The sequence below is a fragment of the Ursus arctos genome, unplaced genomic scaffold, assembly GCF_023065955.2.
Source record: "Ursus arctos isolate Adak ecotype North America unplaced genomic scaffold, UrsArc2.0 scaffold_10, whole genome shotgun sequence".
Taxonomy (NCBI): domain Eukaryota; kingdom Metazoa; phylum Chordata; class Mammalia; order Carnivora; family Ursidae; genus Ursus; species Ursus arctos.
In genome coordinates, this window is record NW_026622764.1 from 13,673,755 (window position 1) to 13,694,792 (window position 21,038).

Here is a 21,038-nt window from a genome sequence, read left to right on the forward strand (position 1 = left end):
AACGTACAGTGATCTATCCCTGGACCTTCCACTATATGTTCTCTTAGTATTCCCATATTTTTCCTTTGTGTACTTACTAGTAATTAAGATTAGTTAATTCGTTTTCTAACTATTTTTACTATATTTAAAGATTTTATTTATTTATTTTAGAGAGAGAGAGCACAAGTGGGGGAGCGGCAGAGGGAGAAGTGGACTCCCTGCTCCATGGGGACCCTGGGATCATGACCTGAGCCGAAGGCAGACGCTTAACCGACTGAGCCACCCAGGTGCCCCTCTTCTAACTACTTTTAACTACTGTTTCTCTATGAAACTGTATAAGCTCCATGAAAGCAAGGGCCATTTCTCTCTTGCTGACCATCATTTCTCCCATCCTTGGGAAGATATTTGGCACAATATAGGCATCCAATAAAAATTTGTTGGACACATCAGTGAAGGCATGAATGGACAAACAGAATGAAAAGGAGCTTTGGGTTGGCAAATATTTTTGGTTGTGTTTATTAATGGCAGAATGCTGATAAGGTCTCTGAAGAAGTCAAAGGACTTCATCTGGGGCAAAAGCAAGAAGAGCCCAAGAAGAGGAGGAGGGGCAATTTTGACACTGGGATAAAGAAGATGGAAAGATCATTGCAGATACAGTGATATTTTCAAAGGATCCCTTCATAGACATGCTATTCTCCGTGAGGTAGAAGGTGGCATTTACATGTGCGTGAGAGGAGGGAGATGGAGTTGTGAAGAGCTTTGTGAAAAGAATAGAAGCTTCTGAGTGAGAGTCAGAGAACTGCCACGGGGTATCAAAGCATTCAGCCAGAGTTAGAGACCATGAATTTTGAACGTTACCAATCTGCACCGGCTTGGGTAGTATTTTCTGCTGTCCAGTTCAACAACTACAGTCTTCAAGACAGATGTTTAGATTCAGTATAAAGATGAAGAGAAGGAGGAGGAAGAGGAAGAGGAGGAGGAGGACGATGACGACAAACGTGGACTCACTGTTACTCTGTCAAACACTGTACCGAGTTGTGTCTATGAATTATCTCATTTCTTACACACACACACACGTAACGTTGTGTATGTTCATTTTTTACAGATGAAAATACTAAGACTTTTTTATATCACTTTTTAAAGATATAATTCACATACCATAAAATTCACCCATTCATATGTAGAATTAAATGATTTTTATAAATTTCCAGAGTTGGCAAGCATCACAAGTCAGTTTCTGACCATTTCCATCAGTCCAAAAAATTCCCCTGAGTCTGTTTGCACTCAATCCTGCTTCAACCTCCAAACCCAGGCAACCACTGATCTGCTCTCTGTCTCAGTAAATTTGCCTTTTCTGGACATCTCATATAAATGGAATCAAATAATACAGGGCTTTGTGTTTTTGTGTGGCTACTTTCACTGAGGGTAATATTTTTGTGGTTCTTCCGTGCTGTAGTATGTATCAGTATTTTGTTCCTTTTTTATTGCTGAATAGCATTTAATTATATGGATACACCACAGTTTTAAATTCATAGGCATCTGGATTGCTTCCAGTTGGGGACTATTATGAATGATGCTGCTGTGAACATTCACATACAATTCTCTGTGTGTGTGTGTGTGTGTATAATTTTTTTTTTTTTAACTTCTCTTGTGTAGATTCCTAGAAGTGAAACTTGGAATCACTAGACTGTGTGGTAAGGATATGTTCAACTTTTTAGGAAACTCCCAAAATGTTTTCCAAAGTAGATGTGGATCCTTGATGAGATATGTATATACCAAATGTGTTTTCTTTGTCTATTGAGATGGCCATTGTGGTTTCTGTTCTTTATTCTATTAATATGGTTATTCAATCAGCTTGTAACACCAAGTTTGCACTCCTAAGGCAAATCTCACATGCTGATGGGATAGAATCCTTTTGATATGCCACAGAATTTGTTTTGCTAATATTTTGTTGAAGAGTTCTGCATCTATATTTTTGAGGGATACCCATCTATAGTTTTCTTTTCTTGCAATGTTTTTGTCTGGCTTTGGCATCAGGGTAATTCTAGCCTGAAAAAAAAATGAGATGAGAAGTGTTCCCTTTTCATCTATTTTATGAGTTTGTAAAAATTGTTATCACTTTAGGCATTTGATAAATTCACTATTAAGGACAAGAGAGTCAGGACTTTTGTTTTTGGGAAGATTTTAAATTACTAATTAAATTTACTTGTTCTCATCTTTTCTGACTTTCTATTTATTTCTTCTTGAGTTCATTTCAGTAATTTGTAAACACATAATTTTCTCCTTTAGTCTTTATTATTTCCTTTCTTCTGCTTATTCTGGATTTGGTTTGCTTTTTTTTTTTTTTTTTTTTCTATTTCTTTCTTTAAGATGGAAGCTTAGTTTATTGGGACTGGAAACCTTCTTTGGTGTTATAAACATCTAGAGCTATAAATTTCTCTCTTTAGTTGCATTCCGCAGTTTCTACCTGTTTTTAGTTTTCATTCAACTCAAAATAATTTTTTATTCCCTTTTTGGTTTCTTCTTTGACCCATGGGTTATTTAGAAGTATATTAGTACCCAAATATTTGGCACAGATTAATTTCTGTCATGGATATCTAATTTAACATAGTTGTGGTCAGAAAATACATTTTACATGATTTCAATTTTTAAAAATCGTACTAAGAATTATTGCATGGCCCAGCATATAGTCTATCCTGTAGAATATTCCATTCCAAAATGTGTGTTCTGTAGTTCTTGAACAAAATGTGCTACAATATCAATTAAGTAACACTGGTTGATAATGTTGTTCAGTCTTTTATACGTTTGCTGATTTTCTCTTATGTTATATTGATTATTGGAGTGGAGTACTGAAATCTCCAACCGTTTTTTAATTGTGTATTTCTCCTTTCAAATCTGTTATTTTTTGCTTTAAGTATTGGAGGTCTCTGTTATTAGGTGTGTATACATTTATAATGATTATATCTTTCTAACATGTTGACCCTTTTAACATTATGAAATGTCTTTGTTTCTAATGATATTTATTATATTGAGGTTTACTTTGTTTGATATTAATATAACTACTCCAGATTCATTATGGTTACTGTTTCATGATGTATCTTTTTCCAACCCTCTTACTCTCAAGCTCTTTGTGTCTGCATCTAAGCTGCATTTCTTCTAGACAGTACATAGATACCGCAAAACTCCAAAGAGGCTGTGACTTTTTTCCTCCTTAATTAGCACTCTAAGGATTTAAATTACAAAGCTAATGTAGACACCCTCCACCTTAACCAAACAGTTGTGAGAACAAGTAATGAGATAAAGAAGTTTTAACACCCTATTCTTTGGAAATTTTGGATAGCGTTCCTTTTAAGTTATCTCTGCAATTTGGAATTAAATGTTTAACTATTCTGGGAGAACACAGATAAATGATTTTTAGTTTCTCAGTCGCTTTATCTTCTTTCACCATGGTTTTGATGAATTCAGATACCCTATTAGTTCTAAGTATACAAGGAAAACTTGAAAAATGTTTCACTATTCATATCATAATAGTCCTTCACTGAAACTGAAGGGGAGTGCACTTTCTTCTTATTGTTCCACAAAACTGTGAACCAGGTCAGGGACTGATATATCAACAAAGCAGGTAAATGACATTTTACCCTCAACAATTTCATGACTTTGTTGAACCCTGCACCTATGAGTAATGACTTTCAAAACACTTGTAATGATAGCTTGCATTTGCTATGAATACAATTGCATCCAATTCCAGTCATTTAATTTTTTGGAAATGCACTGCTTCCATGTCATTTAGGTTATTATTTCCACTGGCTAACAAGCAGGACACTGTGTTAACTAAAATGTCACAGGACTGGGACTAGTGCTCTGAATAAATCCATAGTTCCCTGGAACTCAGGAATGTAGGCCTGAGAGCTATCCAAGGTGCTAAGTGTGAGGAGCAACACCTTGGAATGAGCAAAGGCAGACACATCTTTGTTGCTCTCTACTTTGGGAAGGCTGAAGAGGTCAAGGTCATCATGTCTCCTGCACACCATTCTAAAATGTCTGAGAGGACCATCCTTCTGCAATGTCATTGCTGAAATTGCTAGTGTCCAAGCAATGCATAATTATCTGACTCCAACCATAGTAAATTTATGGGCTGTTTTATTCTCATCATTTTCCCAGGTCTTTGAATTTATGTCTGAGACACCTTCATTGATTTTTGCAATCTAGGCAAGCAAGTCTGCCTGCCATGCCTCATCAGGTGATGACAAGGAACACAGGGGAAGTACTACTTGAAACTTTGAACTCGTTTATTTGATTAACCCAACAATTACAGATTTAAGATGGCTCCAATTTGGGGGATAAGACAGGTACTTAATGTTTAAAAGGTTACTACAATTTAAAATTACTGAAGATTGGAGGTCTCTTCTAAATTAGTCTTGTCCCAGGTAAGGTCCATTTCCTCATGAACGAGCTTGAATGACTTAACGTTTGTCAAATGAGATAAAATGATATAATGCTTGTCAAGCTTTTGTCATTTATCAATAACAAAAGATGTTTTTATAATAATTTATAATTTTCAAAGAATTCCCATGTCCATTAAGGTGCTATATTCTTGTTATAATTCTGAGAAGTAGGTGTTATTGTGCCCAAATTATAGCTGAGACCTAATAAAATGGCAGAATCTTCATTGGAATTCAGTTCTTTTGATGCTATGTTAATGCACTTCACAGTATATAATAGAGCTTCTCTTCATTAAAAATTTAATTGTCTTGATATTCTTACAGCTTTTGTATGGGATAAAGATTCATAATGATTCAGTATACATAAGAGAGAAAATAACTTTAATAAGTGAATTCATAAGCCATAGGGATTAAGTAAATTTTAGTGTGTCTATAAATTAAATACTGTCTATTCATTGAAAGTGCATTATGTTGAATATTTATTATCATAAAAATATAACCATAATATACTAAGTGGAAAAGAAATTTGCAAAAGACTATATGTACACAGAATAGGCAGTCCAGAAATAGATGCACACATAGACAATTGATTTATGACAAAGATGTCACTAAAATTCAGTAGGAAAAAATTTATTTTCAAGAAATGGCTCTGGAGAAATTGGGTATCTATATCAGGGGGAAAAAATGACCCTTGTCCCATTATTTCACACCATATTTAAAAACTAACATGAAACGGCCCAAGAAACCAAATGTGAAAAAAAAATTTTTTTCCAGAAGAAAACAGAATATCTCTAAACCTTAGGGTAGAAAATAATTTCTTAATTAGTTCACAAAAACAATATACATCAAAGAAAAAATGATAAATTATAGCTCATTAAATTTAAGAACTAATTTATCAGAAAATACCAGGAAGAGAATGAAAAATCCAAGAGGAAGATAAGATATTTATAATACAAATATCCAACAAAAAGCTTAGTTTAGTATATCTCAGAAACTCCTACAAACTAGTAAGAAAAAGATAAATCTACTTTTCTTTTTTTAAGGAGGAGTAGGGGTAGAGGGAGAGGGAGAGAGAGAATACCAAGGAAGCTCCACGCCCAGCATGAAGCCCAGTGGGGACTAGATCTCATGACCCTGAGATCATGACCTGAGCCTAAATCAAGAGTCAGATGTTCAAGACTGAGTCACCCAGGTGCCCATAAACCTACTTCTTAAATTGGGCAAATACACAACATACAGGCACTATACAAAAGAGAACATCCACATAGCAAATTAGCAAAAACCAATATAATTAATCACTAATGAAATGAAAATTAAACATTCCTTTTAGCATAGCTAAATCCAGAAGACTGATAATACCACTTGTTGGCAAGAATGTGGAGAAACTGGAGCATTCATATCTTCCTTGAGGAAGCCAAACTGGTGCAAACAAATCTGAAAAACCGTTCGCCATTATTACCCTATGACCCAGCAATCACACTCCTACGCATAGTCCTAAGAGAAACAAGTGCATATATCCATCAAAAGACATGTACAGGAATGTTCACAGAATTCTTATTCTTAATAGCCGGAAACTGGAAACCACCCAAATGTTTATCAACAGAAGAACAGATAAAGAAATTGTGACATAGGGGCTCCTGGGTGGCTCAGTCGGTTAAGTGTCTGCCTTCAGCTCAGATCATGATCCCAGGGTCCTGGGATTGAGCCCCACATCAGGCTCCCTGCTCAGTGGGGAGCCTGCTTTTCCCTCTCTCTCTCTCTTTCTCTCTCTCTCTGTCAAATAAATAAATAAAATCTTTTAAAAAAAAAAGAAATTGTGACATAAAATAGAATAGTAGACAGCATTACAAATTAAACAAGTTAACAATGCATAAATAATGTGAATAAATCTCATAAGACATCCTGTTGCGGAGCCAGACACACACAAAAAGTTCACACAGTGTTATTTCATTTTTATGAACATCAGTAATAATTAATCAATGGTGATAGAAGTAAAAAATCATTGCTACCTCTAGGGGGAAGTGTACAACTGAACATTCTAGAATGCCAGGAATATTCTTTATCTTAATGTGGGTGACATGTACATACAACTGCAAAGTCAGATGTTGCTTCAGTTTTGATGTGCTTCTTTTCGGCCAATGCCTGTTAATCGTTTTATTAAAGCCCGAGTTCAGCTACTGGTCATGGTGTGCCCCTTCTTCTTCACAGTTGTCTGGATGGTAACTTTAACTATTGAACTTGAACTTGTTAAAACAGAGTTTTAGAACAGACACACTTCCATCACTCTCTCTCCACTTCTTTTCCCACATCTACTGCCATGCAGGATAAGACTCCACTGAACACTTCTGGTGTCAGCATGACCACAGCCAGGCAGCTTCTTCACAAAAGTTCCTTCTGCAAAAGTCACCAATAGCAGCTCTAAACCATCAGCACTCACAGCAAAGCATGTTTCAGACTTGCCCCCAAATTTCTTTTGCAACAATGATGACAAGATATGCTTTTGCATTCTTGTTCCAGTCCCTTCTTGCTCCATCTTTAAAGTGAATGAGTTCTAGGGGCGCCTGGGTGGCACAGCGGTTAAGCGTCTGCCTTCGGCTCAGGGCGTGATCCTGGCATTATGGGATCGAGCCCCACATCAGGCTCCTCCGCTATGAGCCTGCTTCTTCCTCTCCCACTCCCCCTGCTTGTGTTCCCTCTCTCACTGGCTGTCTCTATCTCTGTCAAATAAATAAATAAAATCTTTAAAAAAAAATAAAATAAAGTGAATGAGTTCTAGATGTCTTTCTCTTTTTAAACTTATCCTTGTTATTTTTATCATTTTGCTTTGCAATAAGTAAAAATAAGAAAAGAATATCTTTTTGCTTGTACTGAATAAATATTAGAGCTAGCTGAATTCCACCTTTCTTCTTTCTTGGCTTTGCTACGTTAGGCATGTCCCAGAAGAAAAAAAAAAAAAGCCATCGAGACACATGCATTCTCTCTCTCTTTCTTTTACACACACACACACACACACACACACACACACACACACAGTTAAAGGATGTCAGAGTAATCTATTTGGCTCTAACACATCTAGGTTTTGACAATCAGCATCCAGTAGAAAGGCATCCCAAATATGGCTTTAGAGCAACAATGACACTGTTTTAGGTATAATATACATAAATCCAGTCAGTTTGCTATGAAACTGAAGATTTAGAACCCACCTACATCTTGAACTCAGGCACATCAGCCCTCGGTTCTCAGTATAGCCAGTTTGTTGAAGGACGCAACCAGCACCCCTCTTTTGCCTCCCTTTCTCCCATTCTACTATGGAATGGCTCAGAGTGGCGCACTGGCCAAGAGAAGAAAGCTTTATGGTAACCCTTATTTTAGCCCAGAGCCTTGGCCCCAAACACACTTCTTCCATACCATCATATTTTGGGTTTCATTTAGACTTCTGTCCCTTATTCTGGTCCCAAAGTGAGTGGAAGTTTGAAATAGGGTTGAGAATGAGTTCTGACAATGTATTTTTGGTCTACCTTTTGAAGATCAGTTCACTATCTAATAACTTACAGATCTGAACCTTTGACTTGTGATAGGAATAAAATGAGGTTTCCCTTAACAAATGAAAGGGTATGTGATATAATCGGGATATTGTAAAGTATCCTGAGAAATCATGGATGGAAAGCATTAATGGAGAATAAATTACTAATTGCATTAGTGGTCTGCTCTGCTCAACTCAGCGTATAACTTTTAACTATACCTGGCATCTAGTCCCACTGCTAGAATTTATTTTTCCTGCCTTTTTAAAAATCACACAAGTTATTTTTAATAATGTTTTTTCAAAGGTAGACCAAAGATGATCTTCATAATTCTCTCAGGTTATGAACAAAGGCACAGAAAAAGGAGTCTAAGTTGGAAGCTCTGGAGGGGATTCTATCTATTGCTATGTTTTATACATTATCTAATTTCCTCTTGGCAACCACAGATTCTGAATTATAATTGCGGTAATCATAATAACAATGAAAATGAGTGACATCTTTTACTAGTATGAACTATGCTCAGCCCATTCCTTTGTTCTGGAGACGCAGGATCTGTAGAGAGCCCCGAACAGCATCATAGAAGGCTGACAAGTAAACGAGTGTTAGAAGATACATCTTTACTTTCTATCACCATATTGTCTGTCTCTCCTTTCCCAGCCATCCTTAGCCAATTTCCAGGACCAAAATGTGCACGTGGCACGTATCGGAGGGACAAGATCTGCGTGTGTTTGGGAGAGTTTCATTTTACTCTTCATCCACAATGCCTGGTTTTTCTCAGCACCAGCAATGATACTCTTCAGTGCGTACAATCCGTATTTTCTTCCTGGAGATAGCTCATTACTGAGATAACAGACAGTCTTCGAACAATCTTGTAAATGAAAGGACTAGTGTTTTTTGTTGTTGCTTCTTTTTTTTTTTTTTAATAGACTTCTAAGAAGATTAACTATTTTGCGATAGATACGAATGAAGAAAACCTAAGCAAAAATCAGCAAGCCTCCCTTTGGCAGCCCGTTTATAAGTTTCAAGTAAGAACTCAATGATATTTTGAACATCAGTAATGACGTTTTCTAATGCATTCACCCTCCTGGACATAAGCAGTAATCTCATGTGTTCTAAACACCTTGGTATTCCCTATTGAACTAGACTTTGAAGCACATTTTCTAAGACATGTGCAATGTCCCTGATTCAGCCCCAAGGAAGGTGGATGACCCACCCACTCTCAAGGTTTCAGTTTCTCCAGCCCCTGTCATCATAAGACTGTTAGATTAAGAAATTCAGTTGCATTGAAAAGCATAAAGTAAGGAACTAAGATGCTCATTTTACTCTCCCCTTAGAAATATTGGCAGAGAGAAAATAGAAATTTAACAGTGTCCTAAGGGCTCAGGTGAGCTTTTACCTCACTTATAAACACCATAAAAATAACAAAAAATTGCTGGTAAGCCAGATAACTCAGCCAAGAAGTTTCTTCTTCAACATTTTGTAACGTAAACTCTTGAGGGGAAAAATTGGTACTGCCCTTGTCAAATTAAATAATCGCTTCAGACATGTTAACTCCAGGCTGTTTTCTAACAATGATGGCTTGAGGAACTGGTGCATCTAGCATGTGTAAAAGAGATAAAGACAGAATGCGTTCTTACATTCATAATTAAAAATGGACCATAGAGATTCTGTTCACTATAGATTTCCTTTGTTTCAATCAGAATATTTACTTTTTGCAAATGGTGATTTTAAACACAGAAGTTTCAAAAGATTTTATACATTGCCTACAATTCAGCCTCAGTTTCTTTGGGAAGGGATGGAAGGTAAGAATCAGACACATGCCATGAATAGACAATTGTGTCCTTCCAACCTTCTTGGCTCAAGACCAGGATGAGTAATGAAGTGAGGATCTCCTGTCTTCACTTTCACCTCAGAAAAGATTTTAACAAACACTAGACCCCAAATAGTATTGACATTTTAAAAAAATGTGTTTTTTAAAAAGCATTTCTATTTTCTTGCATAGCAGTCAACCATGAGAATTTGGTTGTCAGTCCACTGATGATTATTATGTGATTCGAACTTTGTGATACCATAAGGAAATCCTCTTCACTTCCTCTAGCAGTGCTGCTTGTTTTTATGGCATTTCTAAAGAGCTACCAAATATGAGATCAAACATGGCCAGCAATGCCTTTTTAAATTCAGTTTTAGAGTAATCAAGAGCCCTATTGCTTATGACAGCAATATTTTCAGAACCCATAGCCCACAAAGGTCTTCAAAGACTGGAGGCATAATTCACAGATTGCTAATTATCTGTTTGATTTCCATCTTTTTCCAAAGAAGCAGACAAAAAATATTTCTAATGCACTGCACAATCAAGAACAAATAGGTGAGATGCTTTCAATCTGTAAGCCTACACATCAACAATTCAATAGAAGGTGACAACGGCTACTTTAACCATCAGAATGTTTTATTGTGTGTACCAAGTACATCAAAGCAGGGCCATATCTTGAGGAACCAGAAGGCAAGAGATAGGTGGGCAGACAGAAAGGGAAGGAAAGGAAAGGAGGACAGGAGGGAAGGAAGAGAAGAGGAGGATGGAAAGGAAATAAAACATATGTTTGTACATCTCTTCCTGGGCCTCAGACTGCAGATGGGGATTCGCTGATGTGCTGACTGGCAGGGAATGAATTATCTCTGTTTGAATAGGGGTCAGGTGGACAGGTGGATTTACACTCAGGGAAATCCATTCTTTACACAGAAGAGTCATCTAGCAACCCTGGCACTACCTTTGCCAGTGTTCCAGAAGGCCTAACCTCTTCTTGGAGAGATGATTGCTCCCTGAGATGAAAAGAGAGTCAGGAACTAATAAGAGGGTTGGCCTGACAGACATAGTGTCAGAACATGTGGGGCAATAAAAACCATCTATGAAAAGCCTACAGCGAATAGCACTCTTAACAGGGAAAAGCTGAGAGCCTTTCCCTTAAGATCAGGAACACGACAAGGATGCCCACTCTCGCCATTATTGTTCAACATAGTACTAGAAGTTCTAGCAACAGCAATCAGACAACGAAAAAGAATAAAGGGTATTCAAATTGGCAAAGAAGAAGTCAAACTCTCTCTCTTCGCAGACATGATACTTTATATGGTAAACCCAAAAGACTCCACCTCTAAATTACTAGAACTCATACAACAATTTAATAGTGTGGCAGGACACGAAATCAATGCTCAGAAATCAGTTGCATTTCTATACACGAATAATGAGACTGAAGAAAGAGATTAGGAATTGATTACATTTACAACAGCACCAAAAACCGTAAGATATCTCGGAATAAACTTAACCAAAGAGGTAAAGGATCTATACTCTAGAAACTACAGAACACAGATGAAAGACATTGAAGAAGACACAAAAAGATGGAAAAACATTCCATGCTCATGGATCGGAAGACTAAACATAGTTAAAATGTCTATGCTACCCAGAGCAATCTACACTTTCAACACCAACCCTATTAAAATACCAATGACATTTTTCAAAGAGCTGTAACAAACAATCCTAAAATCTGCATGGAACCAGAAAAGACCCCAAATCGCCAAGGAAATGTTGAAAAAGAGAAACAAAGCTGGGGGCATCACGTTGCCTGATTTCAAGCTATACTACAAAGCTGTGATCACCAAGACAGCATGGTACTGGCACAAAAACAGACACATAGACCACTGGAATACAAACTCCAGAAATGGACCCTCGACTCTATGGTCAACTCATCTTTGACAAAGCAGGAAAAAACATCCAGTGGAAAAAAGACTGTCTCTTCAATAAATGGTGCTGGGAAAATTGGACAGCTATATACAGAAGAATGAAACTTGACCACTCTCTCACACCATACACAAAGATAAACTTCAAATGGATGAAAGACCTCAATGTGAGACAGGAATCCATCAAAATGATAGAGGTGAACATAGGCTGTAACCTCTTCGACATAGGCCACAGCAACTTCTTTCATGACACGTCTCCAAAGGCAAGGGAAACAAAAGAAAAAATGAACTTTTGGGACTTCATCAGGATAAAAAGCTTCTGCACAGCCAAGGAAACAGTCAAAAAAAACTAAGAGGCAGCCCATGGAATGGAAGAAGATATTTGCAAATGACACTACGGATAAAAGGCTGGTATCCAAGATCTATAAAGAACTTCTCAAACTCAATGCATGAGAAACAAATACTCAAATCAAAAAATGGGCGGAAGATATGAACAGACACTTTTCCAATGAAGACATACAAATGGCTAACAGACACATGAAAAAATGTTCAACATCATTAGCCATCAGGGAAATTCCAATCAAAACCACATTGAGATACCACCTTACACCAGTTAGAATGGCAAAAATTGACAAGAAACAACAAATGTTGGAGGGGATGTGGAAAAAGCGGAACCCTCTTACACTGTTGGTGGGAATGCAAGTTGGTACAGCCACTTTGGAAAACAGTGTGGAGGTCCCTCAAAAAGTTAAAAATTGAGCTACCCTATGACCTAGCAGTTGCACTACTGGGTATTTACCCCAAAGATACAGACGTAGTGAAGAGAAGGGCCATATGCACCCCAATGTTCATAGCAGCATTGTCCACAATAGCCAAATTGTGGAAGGAGCCGAGATGCCCTTCAACAGATGACTGGATTAAGAAGATGTGGTCCACAGATACAATGGACTATTACTCAGCCATCAGAATGATTACCCAACATTTGCAGCAACATGGACGGGACTTGGGGAGATTATGCTAAGTGAAATGTCAAGCAGAGAAAGACAATTATCATATGATTTCACTCATTTGTGGAACATAAGAAATAGCAGGGAGATTGGTAGGAGAAGGAAGGGAAGAATGAAGGGGGGGCGGGTAAACAGAAGAGGGAATGAACCATGAGAGACTATGGACCCTGGGAAACAAACTAAGGGGTTGGGATGGGTCAGTGATGGGTATTAAGGAGGGTACATATTGCATGGAGCACTGGGTGTTATACACAAACAATGAATCATGGAACACTACATCAAAAACTAATGATGTACTGTATGGTGGCTAACATATCATAAAAAAAAAAAAGAACACGAGGGGCAAAGGGACAAGGTCAGGAACTGGGAAAGCATGATTGTTTCTGGCCCCCATCAGGAAGCTTATGAGATACTCTCACAGCTCATAGCATGTTCCTTGTGCCAAGATGTGTCCAGGTGGCCTGTGCCAACATCACCCAGGTGTCACCACTTTCACACACGTGGCCCATGTCCTACACTAGACAGCCATGAGACCATGACGCTCTGACCTGTACTTCCTGTTAGTTAACTATTGAGCTTTCTCAATACATTTAGCCCAAGGGAAGGCAATGGCATTAAATTTCCATTACGTACTAGGGACTGCATACCAAATTTTATATATATACATACATGCTTATGTGTGTGTGTATAGAGATGTGTTTCTACATGTATCGAAACAGAAAGACTGTACTATTTGACTGTATTATATAAAATAGTAGATATTTAACACAGTATTATATATACACATACGTATGTGTATATACACACATACACACACATATATGTATCTACTATATACATATACACACACCAGATATACAGTAGAAACTTAATATGGTATATTTTATACATACACAGACGTGTGTATATATATATGTTCATATATAGAATGTATTATGTGACTGCATTATATATAATAGAATTTAATCTACAAGCCAATTGAGAAATGTGAGCCTGACGTAAGGAGGGTATGGCATATTCAGGGGTAACAAGTAGATTCACTTACCCAGAAAGGAAGGCGCAGCAAGGGACCCAAGCCAATGGTAACAGGAGGGACAAGATTATCCACTGGTGTGGATGCCATGGTTAAGTCTATATCAGAAGATGGGGCCATTATGGATATGGTCAGGGCCGATAATGTGGAAGACAAGGGATTTTAACTATGTATTAAAAGATACATATGATTTCTATAGTCAGGTGTGATGAAAAAGAACATTCCAGGACAAGAGGATTGCATTAGGAAAGGGGCAGAGATAAGAACATATAATGTGGACTTAGGGAAGGGTACAAGTATGATAAGAAACTTTTGCTCATTCCTGGCCCATACTACGGGTCAATAAAAATTTGTCGAATGAATGAATAAATGATTGATTACAGGGAAGTAAGGCAAAAATGTTTCGAAATCTAGGTTGGGGTCAAACCTTGAATTCTAGACTAACAAGTCAGGCCCTCACCCAGTAGCCAAGGAGGAGACAGTAAAGAATTTTAAAAGGAAGGAGGGACAGAATCGACACTGTGATCTGGAAGATGAATCTGGTATCGAGGTAAAGGTTGGATTAGAGAGCAGTGCTCACAAAGAACAGGCGGTTCCTGTATCACCAACTCACACTTGCAGCGATTTAGGTAATAGTAGGAATGTAAAGGACAGAATGAATAAAGAAACATCAGAAAGATAGAACCTTCTACCACTATCACATAGCTTTATCAGATGACCTACCCACACAGAGCGGGTTTGCAGGCCGGTAGAAATACATCATAGGCCTACTTGTGGCTGTTGTGGTCTTCACACCTTGCTTCCTCTGCTGCAACATCCTTGTATTCCAGTCTTCTGAACCTTTAGCTCTGGTACCTGTTTCTGGGCAAGTTCCACGTGCCTCTTGGACTTAAAGTAAGTTCTACTTCCCAAATTGATATTCAGCACTCATTCTTGCACTCTTTCTGTACCTGATTATTTCAGATAAACATAGTCCTCATGCCAGCCTCAGCTTCTGGACCAAAACCCTAAAGGTGGTCCACTCATTTAAGACCTATCCTGTTCTTTGAGCCTTTTGGAGGAAAAGCCACCAACGAAGGACTTAGAAAAGGACGGATTTCGGTACAGATTGAAAGTGGAAAAGAAATAAAAGTCAAAGATGAATTGTCTTTCAAGGCAGATCATTCATTCATAGATATTTATACAGTTTCCACTGCATGACAGTCATAGCTCTTCATGTTTTACATAAATCAGGGAAGCAAACGGCCGACAGTCTGCTCTCATGTAGCTTGACTTTCTAGGTAGGGGAGAAAAACAATAAACAATAGGTATCATAAAAATAGAAAAGATGTAGCATTTTTGAAGATGTTAAGTGTTATGGAAAAAACAGAGCAGGGTATGGGGGAATCAGTACTGAGGGAAGAGGTGGGGCAGGATGCTATATTGAGTAAGGCTGTCAGGGTTGACCTCATTGAAGAGGGTGATACAAGCAAAGCCATGAAAGAGATGGAAGAAATTAGCCATGCCAGGAGCATGTGTGGCAAGTTCAACGAACAACAAGAATGGCAGTATACCTCCTTCAGAGTAAGCAGGAGGGGGCAGAATAGGAAATGAAATCATAGTAAATCTGGGGTAAATCTTAGGGGCTTTTACAGGCCATCATAAGGACTCTGGCTTTCCCTCTGAGTAAAATAGGAACCACTGGAACATTTGAGTCAAAGAATAACACGATCTGACTTACATTTTTAAGGGAATATGCTGAGTGTGCACTGAGGAAACTTGTAAAGGAGGAAGGATGGAACAGGGAGATCCCTGAGGAGGGCACAGCAGGAATCCAAGTGAGACACGACAATGGTCAAACCTGGATACAGCAAAGGAGGAGGTCAGAAGTGAGCAGGATGTATTTTCATGGTGAAACCAATGGGATTTCCTCCTGACAAATTGGATAGGGGGTGTGAAAGAAAGAGAGGAGTCAAGGACAAGTCAAAGGGTTTTTTGGGGTTTTTTTTGGCATGGACAACTAGAAAGATAGAGTTGCTATAAACTAAGATAGAGAGGACTGAGGTTGGAGCAGATGTGTGCGTGCAGTTCAGTGCATGTCAAGCTCAAGATGTCTATTAGCTATCCAAGCGGCCATATTCAACAGGCGATGGTATGTAGAGGTGTGTAGAGGTCTGAGATGGAGACATAACTGGGGATGTGCTCAGCATATAATCTACATAAAGCCATGAAACAGGATGAAATTACCAAAGGAGCAATTACAGATGAGGCGAGAAAGGAAGAGGACCAAGGACTGGGTCCAGAGGCAATCAACATTAAGAAATTGGGCAGAATAATGGTGCTGTTCCTAAGGCAACGAGAGATAATCTGAGGGTGGTGAAAGATGGCTGGTTTGATAAACAAATTCTATTTTATACATGTTGTGTTTGAAGCGAAATTATGAAATGCAAGTGACAGCTAATGGTGCGCTGGTAAATATTAAACAACTGACTTCAGGGAGGGGAGTGGAATTTGTAGACTTTGCCAACTTTCTGGTGTATATGCTCCCATCACTGCCAATTTTGGGCTACCCACTTGAAGTCATTGCATGTTAGTGGCTAATGGAAATATAGGACTAAGACCCAGAACAAAAATGTATTAAGTTTTTGATGTTGAAAAAACAACTCTAGGGAGGAAACAAAGTCATAGGAAAGGATGAAATCTTCAGAGGACAAATTGTGATAAACAGGAGAAAACTGAAGGCAAAATGCAGGTAAATGTTCATATTAAGGGGACTCGAGCGATTTCCAAGTGAAGAAAGAAGAGCAAGAAACTAAATTCCAGAATGGTTTTATAAACTGGAATCACTTTGCTACTGTTGGAAAGTATTTCTTCTTTCCTTTTTTCCTACTTTTTCCCTGGTAGGTGAAAGTGTATCAGCCTCAGATAAGAATTTTTTCTTTTAGCCCCTGAGAGAATGGGTACAACAAATTCTTTTCCGTATTTATACAAGAATTTTTAGTATGAACTTGTTTATGAATAATTTTAACCACTTTCAGCTCTTCTTAAAATAAACTGTCATCAGGAGATATGCATACTCCAACATACACCATTTAGATTTTCCAAATCGTTAATGTGGTTTTTCAGACGTGTTCAAAAAAATTGTTTTAAGTCAATTGACATTTGGTACAAGGCACTGCACTTAACAGCCAAGAGCCCTGCTACGCTGATTAATACTAAGAAAAGTCATTAGGAAACAGTGGTGTCTAGACAGTCTGCTTTTTTGTGTGCAACTTAGCTTCACTGATAAAGAGCAGAATCAAGAGTATAGTTAATTCAGAGTCATTTAGATATAAGTCATGCTATGGATAAAACTAGACATATGTTATAACAATCAGACACATGATACAACTTTTTAAAAGCTCTATGTATCTTTGAAGTACAGTTCCTCTATGTGCTGATCACATTTCTAGAATTTTGGAGGACAATCTCATTGTCCTCAGAAATGTATTTATAATTGTCAAATCATGTATTCCAATTTTTCTATTTGAAAAACATGAACACTGTTAGAAGATTTGCTTTGGGCTAAATTAAATTTAGATTCCACCCCCAGTGTCTGCTGGATGGTAGAGAGAAGCCTACTAAATCTAAGGATTGCTTGTGGAAAATGTACTAAAAGCCTAACCCACATGTTCATTGGGTCTTACACTCTCAGGAAAGCTTGGGCAGCCCAAGCTTGCTATCATATTACAAGTTTTCCCAAATTGCAGTTGAATGTCCGTCTTAGTTCTTAGGAGCCACTCTGAATCAAAAGAGCTCTATGTTCTCAGGACATTGAAATTATGATTTGAAAAGAAAAAAAAAAGCCAGTTATTTCTTTTTTCCTGGATTGAAAATCACATTGAAGACAGCGAACCTCTTCCAAAAGGCAAAGCTCTGCCTCACTGTTTGGGGTCCTTGTGTAATCTCCCTCAGGACCCATACACAAAATGAGGACAATACGGAGACCTGCATGTTCACATAATTGATCCACTTTCATCCGCATAAAGGGATGAGAAAGTCTCAAATTATTAACAGTCCAGTGCTTTTACAGCTCCCACCTACCATGCACTTATCGCTTTCGGATTTCTCCTAATTGAATTACTCAGAGCAGACCAAATGACCTTAGTTGTCCGAGCACTATTTATCACATTGTATTGCAAATGAATTACATTATTGAAAGAAAATATGCTCTTGATCCATTTTCCATCTTAAAGTAATTATTTCCGCGGTGTCCTAATTTTTCCATGACTTTTCTTTTCAAGAAACAACTACTAACTTTCAGCATAGTCAGTGACCTTGTTTGGATGACTCTGTCCCCTCAGGTGACCTTGAAGCAAAAATTATAGAAGCATCAATTGGCAAGTTCGCCAGTATTCAGCAAAGTATGAAAAGGGTAAGAGCTCTTCATTTCCCAGCACTGGCATTCATCATGGAAAGACACATAAAAGAAAGGGCAAATTCCAATGACATGCATCCAATAAATTGGAGACTCTTGTCACAGCAAACGCCAATTCAGCAGTTTATAATCACAATGCATAATACGGCTACATTACTTATTTTTTAACCCCTTAAACAGGAGCTTTTAACACTGGTCCTTTTGTGTCTTCCTCTTTATCACTGAAAATCCTAAGTATTGTCAGCTATGAGGTCAACTTTTTGAGTCTGTTGAATTTCATCTTGACTATAGTAGTAACAAATCTTCTTTCCAATGGCATCCAATCAAGCATCATAGATTTTGAAGAAATCTGAAAGGTCACTTAGTTTCAAGCAGACCATGAGCAAACTGAGTTAGAGGGGAAATAAACTACCAAATTGTTAATAAACTATTTGCATGTTCAACGGACCCAGAACTTCTCTTAGCAATTTGAATGGCATTTTGTTCCCTTTAATCTGATAAATGGGGTCCAAATTCTTTTGCCTGAATTGGAGTTAATTACAATAAATCAACAATCAAGATGAATCATCCTTAAATACATATATTTATGAACTAAAAGAGTATTGTTCAATACAGATTGTATTGGTGTCAACAGAGTGTCCACACTAAGTGATGTTCTCTATTATAAGTGCTTTTTTTTTCCTCAGGTAGTATGAATCCTGTAGCCAAAGTGCACATAATATGGTCAAACACACAGAGATTTCCATGTTCAGGCTCTCTGAGCTTCACCCTCCTCATTCATAAAACTGTTTCTGAAGTCATATAGGTCTAGGCTACAAGTAAACACCAGATTCACAGCAGGATTTTGCTCCCTCTTCTCCCAAAGCAAAACAAAGCAAAGCAAAATAATAAAGATGGAAAAGTTGGCAAAGGCACAGCTGGCTTGAGTTTGTGTCTGAGATGGAGCTGAATTTCCCAGTTTTGCATGCCTGCTTCCCAAGCACTGTGAGAATATTTGCTAGCAGTGAGAAGCACTACTGGGGCAACCCTTGCTCGGATGCTCTGATGATGCTTTGAACCCTATTAAACAATACATATATTTTTAAAAATGTTTCTCAAGTCTTAGATTTCTGGATCTTTGCATGGTTCATCTCTAGTGACTACAGCACACACACTGGAATTTGAACAGTTAGTATTTCTGGCACAGAATTGGTCCAGGTTATGAGGTAGAATATTTCCTCCACCTAAAATAGTCTTCTTTGAGATCATCCTTCAAATAATTGCCATTTACGGAAGTACGTCATTTCTGCAGCTAGATCCATTGACGAAAATCATTTCCAGAGATTTGTTTTGTGAAACATTGTTTGTCTATTTGCTAGACCAACAAAAGAACAAGAGGGTTTGACAGTTTTGGTTTTCTGAGTAAGGCACTCCTAGGACATTTCTGATCCTGAGGTACAGCCATGGGTTTCTGCTATTGATTTTCACATCCAATTTTGAGTTTGCCGGCTGCATGTTATGAAGCCAATCCTTACTACAACCCCCCCAAGAATGTCAATCCGTTTTCCAGGCTGTTTCTACTCCCTGCACTCCACACCCCTGAGGCAGTGCCCTAATCATCTCACAAGAGCCCTGGCTGATCTCCATGCCCACGGGTGGAGTTGGACTCCAAACTAGACCCACTAACGAGACTAAGGTCTCCTGCCCATATGATGCTATTTCAGGCATCTCAAGGGCTTCCCTGCCTTAAAAACAAAATTCCACTTTTCTAACTGATGCTTCAAATTCCTTTAAGAGAATAAAGACATGCTTTGACTCACTACACAGTTTCCTTGGAAAGAAAACATATGACCTGAAATCTATATAATTGATTAATCTGACAAAATTGATTAATATCAAATCCCTTCCTGAGGATGCCACTTTGATGGGGGAGCCACCTTGGCTGGTGAAATGGGAAAAGCGCAGCAAAAGGAAGTGAAAGACATCGAGTATTTTGCTTCATTGCTATTTCTATTATGAGAATGACGTTCATCTCATGAGGTTCTTCTGCTAACTGATAACAATAATTAAACACATTTACCGAGTCACTCAATAGTGAGAGGTCACATCCATGAAAATGGTGGTAAGCTCCAAAATGCTTCTCTTCCATAAAAACAATGAGAACACTGGCAAATATTATCAGAATTTACTTTTTTATAACTGAATATTAGCTGAAGGCTTGCAGCAATTCATAGAACTTTTGTTGTTGTTAAAGGATAAACCTTGTTAAGAAGAGCAAGCTTCATGGTGTTTTAATTTGCCCTATTTCCACCCCTACCCCTAAATCTGCAGTCTTCTTAAAAACTGACAGCCACTATCACTGTTAAGACCAGCAGTCTGGCAGCCTTCCCAAGGGGCAGAATGGAGCTGGAACTTCTTCAAAGCCCCATTTCTAGAGAATTGGCCATTATTTGACCCATCTAGTGGTTGTTCAGAAGACCCTATTTGCATGGCTATCTTTATAAGACATGACTTACAGCTTATCTAGTGTGAAAACCCTTTCTTCCAGGGGTGTTTACCCTCCTCTAAAAAAAAAAAATCAGAGGGGCGCCTGGGTGGCACAGCGGTTAAGCGTCTGCCTTCGGCTCAGGGCGTGATCCCGGCGTTATGGGATCGAGCCCCACATCAGGCTCCTCCGCTATGAGCCTGCTTCTTCCTCTCCCACTCCCCCTGCTTGTGTTCCCTCTCTCGCTGGCTGTCTCTATCTCTGTCGAATAAATAAATAAAATCTTAAAAAAAAAAAAAAATCAGAGACAACTGTTTAACACCACAGCCATCTAAGGCAGTGGGCAAAAATTCAAACAATGGACTAAGCAAAAGCCTAAAAGGAAAAGATGAGGAATGAGATGTCCATAGAAGGCTTTGAAATTTCCCAACATACTCCTAGTAATCTAGAAGCCCATGTGCATGTGT

The 21,038-nt window shown here is 38.2% G+C and overlaps 1 protein-coding gene and 1 pseudogene across 1 annotated transcript in view; both read right to left on the reverse strand.

Moving 5' to 3' along the window:
- The window catches only part of HS6ST3 (heparan sulfate 6-O-sulfotransferase 3), a 627,468-nt gene that overhangs the window by 153,256 nt on the left and 453,174 nt on the right, over positions 1 to 21,038 (reverse strand). The window lies entirely within an intron of this gene.
- On the reverse strand, positions 3,296 to 13,831 carry LOC125281784 (ubiquitin-conjugating enzyme E2 variant 3-like; annotated as a pseudogene).